Source organism: Oryctolagus cuniculus, chromosome 16 (genome assembly GCF_964237555.1).
Source record: "Oryctolagus cuniculus chromosome 16, mOryCun1.1, whole genome shotgun sequence".
Lineage (NCBI taxonomy): Eukaryota > Metazoa > Chordata > Mammalia > Lagomorpha > Leporidae > Oryctolagus > Oryctolagus cuniculus.
In genome coordinates, this window is record NC_091447.1 from 64370888 (window position 1) to 64378274 (window position 7387).

At 46.5% G+C, this 7387-nt stretch overlaps 1 protein-coding gene across 3 annotated transcripts in view; it reads right to left on the minus strand.

Moving 5' to 3' along the window:
• The window catches only part of LOC100349198 (zinc finger protein 791), a 30545-nt gene that overhangs the window by 6865 nt on the left and 16293 nt on the right, over positions 1 to 7387 (minus strand). The window contains exon 5 of one of the 3 annotated variants that reach the window (XM_051835727.2): positions 1231 to 1709. The exons of the other annotated variants lie outside the window; for them this stretch is intronic. The gene's annotated coding sequence lies outside the window, so the exon portion shown is untranslated. Of the gene's footprint in view, positions 1 to 1230; positions 1710 to 7387 lie in introns of those variants that run through there. 3 annotated transcript variants of the gene reach the window in all.

Consider the following 7387-nt stretch of genomic DNA (forward strand, 5'->3'; position numbering starts at 1 on the left):
GTGCTTGGGATATGTGCATCCCACATTGGAACCGGCTCCCCCGCTTCCGATCTGGCTTCCTGCAAATGCGCGCTGGGCAGTAGTGGGTGATGGCCCAGGAGCTTGGGCGCCTGCCTCCCATGAGCCTGTCCCTCGGCACAGACACCCCATGGTGTCTGTGAAGCCATCCTTCAGCTTCCGCAGCTGAACCAGTAAGGCCTGCCTGATCTTGGACTTTGAACCTCCAAACCGGGGTGCCCAAATAAACTTCCTTTCCTAAGTGGCTTGGCGCAGGTGTGTAGTCAAGGTGGTGAGAATCTAACACGGTGGCCATTGGAAGCTCAGGAAGGGGCCGTGTCTGTGCAGCCGCCTCTCTCCCTGCCATCATCACTGTGATCTCAATGGCCTATAGTCCCTGCTCCAAGGCCCCGTCGCCTTCCCTGGGGCCCTCACACATTGTTACCTCCACCAAGAGCACAGCCACAGCACGGGAGCTGGAATCATTTGTCTCCCACCCCAGGGTTCCAGGATCCAGGAAAACCCCATGAGCTGTTGTGGCTGCAGATGTGGGTGTGGCCTGCCTCACTTCTGCCCCGCCCCTTCCGCAGGTGACATCAGAGCCCCGCCTCCAGCCTGCCTCACCTCTTTTGGAAATAAGAGAGAGGCGGGTCAGCCTAACCTGCGCCTGCGCAGTCGAGTGATGGCCGAATGCTTTATTACGCCACACAGCATGTTGCATTCTGGGAGCCACGTGATGCTGCCGGCGCCGGCGCGGGCGGGAAGCTTCCGTTAGAGGCCGTGGTTTCCTCACAGGCTGTGCTGTGGGAGCCGTGTCCACAGGAGTTAGAACAGGTGTCCCTTACCAGGAAGAAGCGTGTCCGGATCTCAGCATGGCGACACCAAACCCAGCCTGGAGCCGCGCAGCTGGGGTGAGGTGAGGGCCGGTTTAGTAGGCGCATGCGCTGTCGGAAACGGCAGGGTAAACCCGGGGTGAGCCGGAGAGGGTCAGGCTCCCTGGGGCCCATGTATCTGCGCGGTCATGGTCCATTTGGGGAGTTTCGGGGTGACAGTGCTTGTGGGGGTGACATCAGGGACTCCTGTGACCGAGGCACGTGCGTGCTGTGATGTGGGTTTGACCGCTTTCTAGTCTCTCTCACAGCCCGCTGAGGAAAAAATTTAAAAACTGAACACAGTTTGGACTTGGAACTGTGTTCTGGAGAAAGTAAACATAGGGTGGTCTTTAAAAAAAAAAAAAAAAGATTTGTTTTTACTTATTTGAAAGAGAGGTAGAGACATGGAGAGGGAGAGAGGTCTTCCATCCGCTGGTTCATTCCCCAAATGGTTCCTAGCGGCTGGAGCTGAGCCGATCTGAAGCCAGGAGTTTCATCCAGGTCTCCTACGTGGGTGCAGGGGCCCAAGCACCTGGGCCATCTTCCACTGCTTTCCCAGGCCACAGCAGAGAGCTGGATCGGAAGTGAAGCAGCCAGGACTCGAACCAGCGTCCATATGGGATGCCGGCACCGCGGGCGGCGGCTTTACCCGCTGCGCACAGCGCTGACCGCAGGGTGATCTTGATATGGAAAACTTAGGAGCTGGAAATGGCCATTCAGAGGTCTCCAGGAAGACGGGCAGCTGATGCCCAGAAAGTGGCATGTGGCCAGGCAGATCCCATTGCAGGCAACACTGTGGGATAGGACACTGTACTAAAGCACTGCAGCGTTCCCGAAGATCTGGCCAAGGAAACAGATGTCAACTCAGAGAGTCTCGAGGGCCATCTCACTTGTCTCTAGATGTGGGTGTGGGTGAGAGCAGGTGTAGTTTTTACACAGAACTTCAGCCCGGGTTCCAAGACAGGCTGCCAGGTGGTGGACACAAGTGTTGTTGGGGCAAAAATCGAAGTTCCTAAGAATTTCATTTTCTCCTAGTATATGAAGGTGGTGTGTGTTGGCTTGTTTTCTGTTATTTTGAATATGTACACATACTGTTCTGGGTATACCAGTAAGTTTTTACGAATGCAGTTATACCACCACCGAGATGGAGAACAGACTGTCCCCCACAAAAGAAGATTCCGTGGTGCCCATTTGTACTGAAACCCCTTCACCCCTTAACTGAGGGTCCAATGAGATACTAACCATCATGAAATCATATAGTCTCTGTAGAGCTTGGGAACAAAGTTAGTATTGAAGAAACGGGCAGAGATGGAGAGCCTTTATTTAAGACACTAAGAGGTAACTCCTCTCCTCCCACTCCCTTCCATATGCGGGCTGGAGGCCGCAGCGTACACACATAATACCTGTCAGCAGAAAAATTAGCTTTGTGGGTCATTGAAACCAAAGCTTCCAGGTACGTATAAAAAGGCATTAAAAATTTTGTAGCATGATGATAAACGTCCTTTTCCACTCAGGATATTACTCAGCACCCTTAATCAAATTTGGAGAAATTCTGTGCTTTACTGGGTTGTATATTGTGTTACTTAAATCTGTATAGCAGAAAAATAACAGCAGATCTAAAATCTTTTCAAATGATGTTAAACAGATACATAAGTACTGCAAATAACCACAGCCCAAAGCAATGGGAATTCTCTTTATGACTGATTGATTGATTGATTTGAAAGGCAGAGTTACAGAGAGGCGGGGGGGGAGGGGGGGAGGTCTTCCATCCACTGGTTCACTCCCTAGATGGCCACCACAGACGGAGCTGGGCTAATCCGAAGCCAGGATCCAGGAGCTTCTCCTCGGTGTCCCATGCTGGTGCAGGGGCCCAAGCACTTGGGCCATCTTCCACTGCTTTCCCAGGCCATAGCAGAGAGCTGGATCAGAAGTGGAGCAGCCAGGACTCAAACTGGCGCTCATATGGGATGCCAGCACTACAGGTGGTGGCTTTACTCACTACACCTCAGCACCAGCCCCCAACAATGGGAATTCTTACATCCTAGAAACCCATTTCCAAACTTTTGATCACGTATTGCATGCCACGTATTACATGCACTAAAACCTTTAACCATTGCAAAAATGAAGGTGAACCATTTCTGCACCTTTGTCACTGTGGGGATCATTACTGTTCATCCTAGGAGTGCAGGGGTTTATTGTACCCCTTCTTTCTATCCACATCCAAGGAGTTCCTCTAACAATGGTTAAGATGTATTAGATGTGGAAATATGACGTCCTTGCTCATGAGGCCACTACCCTCCATAGAGTAGATACACAATACACTCCAGCTTCCCTATTATCTCTCTTCATTTACTTTCCCTCAAGGTCCTTATTTCCCAAGATTTACCCTTTGTTCACCATCTGTTTTCCTACAAAAACATAAACAGCATGATTCCAAGAATTTGTTTCATACCTGTTCATCCAGAGTCTAGAGTTTTTCTGGTTATTTGTGCTTAACTTTACATTTGAAGTCTGGCATATGAGAAATGTTGAAATATTGGCATGTAGGCCAGTGCTGTGGCTCACTAGGCTAATCCTCCGCCTGCAGCACTGCACCCCGGGTTCTAGTCCCTGTTGGGGCACCGGTTGTGTCCCAGTTTCTCCTCTTCCTGTCCAGCTCTCTGCTGTGGCCTGGGAAGGCAGTGGAGGATGGCCCAAGTGCTTGGGCCCTGCAACTGTGTGGGAGACCAGGAGGAAGCACCCGGCTCCTGGCTTTGGATGGGCACGGCGCGCCAGCCACAGCGCACCAGCCGTAGCAGCCATTTGGGAGGTAAACCAACAGAAAGAAGACCTGTCTCTCTCTGTCTCTCTCTAACTCTGCCTGTCAAAAATAAATAATAACACAAAAAAGGAAATATTGGCATGTGGGAAATGTTGAAATACTGATATCAAGAGGTAAGTATTTGGCTCAGTGGTTAAGGAACTGCTGGGGACAAACTCATATGGAAATGCCTGGGATCAGGGCCCAGCTCCACTTCAATTCAGCTTCCTGGTAATGCGCACTCTGGGAGGGAATAGGTAATGGCTCAAGCAGTTGGATTCCTGCCATCCACATGGGAGATCCAGAGGTAGTTCCAAACTGCTGCCTTAGGCCTGGTCTAATTCTAACTGTTGTGAGTGTTTGGGAAGTGAACCAGTAGATGAAGGGTCTCTTTCCGAATAAAAATGAAAATAAGTTAAAAATTAAAATTGGCACAAAGAGCATAGTTTCTCAGCAAGAAAGACTTGATTGGAACAGTTACCATGTCTTTGTCCCTTGCTGCATTTCTTATCATCTGACAGTTCTAAATTTAGAAGCCTAAGTTGACTCATAATAGAGATACTAAAAGTATTACATATTTTCCTATAAAATAAGTATATTCATCTATTTCAACTGAGGTACCCAAATTTCCCTTATTTCATTTATATGACTGGTGTATCTTAGAACTAGCTTTGATTCTACTACATTATTTTATCCTTCTAATTTAAGGTTATGATTATGGTTATGATCTAATTGAAGGTTATGATACAATTTTACACCCTCAAAGCATCCATTGTAGAGAAATGCCTTACTTCCTTCAGTAGCTATCCAATCACCTAACACAAATCCAAATCCTTTTAGAATTCCTTCTGAATGCCCCCTTTTGAGGTGGAGATATTCTTATGGTAATCTACTATCTTTTGCCAAGATCCACCTGTTTTCTTAGCACTACATATAGGTGAGGTGAATGGTGATATAGGGGCAATCATAACCTCAAATCTTTCAAGTCCTTAACAGTGGCAAAAAATTTTCCCATGCATTTTTTTGTTTGTTATTTTATATTTAGAGACAGATTTGGTGGCTTCCATTTGTCTTCCCTATCATAATACTCCTCACTCCACAAGTCAGTAAATCAGTGCAGTCATTTTAATAGTTACTGAGTATGCCTATTTAGAACTGTGAAAACAATCACAGAATAGGTTGGGAGAGAGAGGTCTCTCCAAGCCCACTGTGAGATGGAAGCTAAAAATCTGTTAATCATCTAACTTTCTTAGGTATTAACTGTGATTTGTTGACCAACATGTTGCTCAGAGCCTGAAATTAGTTCAGAGCCAGTGTTTAGTAATCCTGAATGCTCTGATCATTTCTTTATCCCTGATGTAGCCTCCCCGGTAAAAGGCCATAGGTCCCTTTGAGGAAGACTGGGAGAAATAATTAGCAATGTACCATGGTGCTTCCTCAATGGGAACCTGGCCTCTCCTTCATTCTAGAGCTGTTGGTTCTCTTTGCTCTGGGGTCCTCTCCTGTGTACTTTAGGATACCTGATTCTACTCCCTACGTGTCTCCCACACTTCTCCTCTTCCTCACGTTTATATGTTGTTATACATAATGTATTTATTTACCTAATTACCAACTAATTGATTCTGTGATAGTTAATTTCATGTCCACTTGATTGGGTTATGGGGTGCCCAAAAATTTGGTGAGACATGATTTTGGGTATATCTCTGATGGCACTTTAAAAAAAAAAAGATTGATTGATTGATTTATTGGAAAGTCAGAGTTACAGAGAGGAGAGGCAGAGAGAGAGAGGTCTTCCATCTGATGGTGCACTCCCCAGTTGGCCACAACAGCCGGAGCTGTGTCAATCTGAGGCCAGGAGCAAGGAGTCTCTACCAGGTCTCCCACACCGGTGCAGGCCATAGCAGAGAGCTGGACCAGAAGTGGAGCAGCCAGGACTAGAACTGGCACCCATATGGGATGCCAACACTTCAGGCCAGGCGTTAACTCACTGCACCACAGTGCCGGCCCCTGATGGCACATTTTGAAATTAACATTTGAATTGGCAGAACTAATTCCTAGTGTGCATTTGATGAATGGCCCTCTATAGAAATAATTAAGCAGAAAGAGTTATAAAAGTAGGAACTTGATCCCACAGAATTAATGTCCTATGAGAAGACATACCAGAGAGGATATTCTCTCTCTGCTCGTGAATGCATATAGAACAAGCGAGGTTATCCCAAAGCAAGAAGACATGATCTACAATGCAAGAAGAGTTCTCACCATTAACTGAATTGGCTGAAATCTTGATATTAGATCTCACAATTTTTTTTTTTTAATTTACATGCTATGGTCCATGGTATTCTTTCTGGCAGCCTGAGCACACTAACACAGATCTTGGTATTGAACACTGTTGTGCTGCTAAATGCTAAATGCTGGAAACAGGCAATGCCTAAGAGGCTTGAAGGGTTTTGAGGTACACACCAGGAAAATATTGCCATGAACAGACAGTTGGTAGAAATACGGAAAATACAGGTTATTCTGTTGAGATTTCAGGTAGAAATGTGAGCGAGGTTATTGGAAACTGGAGGAAAGGTGATCCTTTCTGGCAAAGAACTTTAATTAACTCTCTTCTGCTTTTTGGAAAGTGGAATTTGTGAGCCTTGAAATAGGACATTCAACAGATTTCTAAGAAAAGTGTTAGAGTACGTTGGTTCTTCCTCATTGCTTTTAATAAAATACAAGGAAAAAGGTGAATGGGATGAATAATCAGAAAGAAATCAGAACTTAAATTTCTGGAATATTCCAAGTCTGTCCATATTGCACAGATTGAGAAAGCATATTCAGAAGAAAACACCAATAGTATTGCTGGACCATCAGCTAATAAAAAGAATCCAGGATTGGAGCCAACATGGGGACACCGTGAGTTAGGCTTCCACCTGTGATGCCAACACCCCGTATGAGCACCAGTTCAAGTTCCAGCTGCTCTACTTCTGAGCCAGCTCCCTGCTGGTGCACCTGGGAAGGCAGTGGAAGATGGTGCAAGTGATCGGGTCCCTGCACCCACATGGGAGACCCTGATGGAGTTCGGTGCTCCTGGGGTTAGCCTGGCCCAGCCCAGGCCTTCGCAGCCATTTAGGGAGTGAACCAGTGGATGGAAGATCTCTGTTTCTCCCTTTCTCTGTAACTCTGCCTTTCAAATGAATAAATAAATATTTTTTAAAAATAGTACAGGATTGTCAGCAAGAAACATTGTCTGTTCCAACTCAAGAGGAAAGAGGATGAAATGAAGAATGGCTGGGTGATAAATTTGTTCTTCTGCAAGCATGCTTAACCCTTCCAGAATTGTGATGAGGGCTGGCATTGTGGCGTAATGGATTAAGCCACCACCTGCAATGCCAGCAACCCATATGGGCACTAGTTCAGGTTCCAGCCACTCTGCTTCCAATCTAGCTTCTTGCTGTTGGCCTGGGAGAGCACTGGAAGAGGGCCCAAGTGCTTGAGCCCCTGCACCTGTATAGGAGACTCAGAAGAATCTCCTGGCTCCTGGAGAGCCATCTGGGGAGTGAACCAGCAGATGGAAGATGTCTGTCTCTCCCTATCTCTGTAACTCTGTCTCTAAAATAAATAAATAATTTTTTTAAAAAAAGCAATCTTTTTGGTTTGTCAACTGGAAAATGACAGTGGGCCTGTAAACACACTACTCTCAGCAAACACTCATGATGGCTAGAACTACACAGAA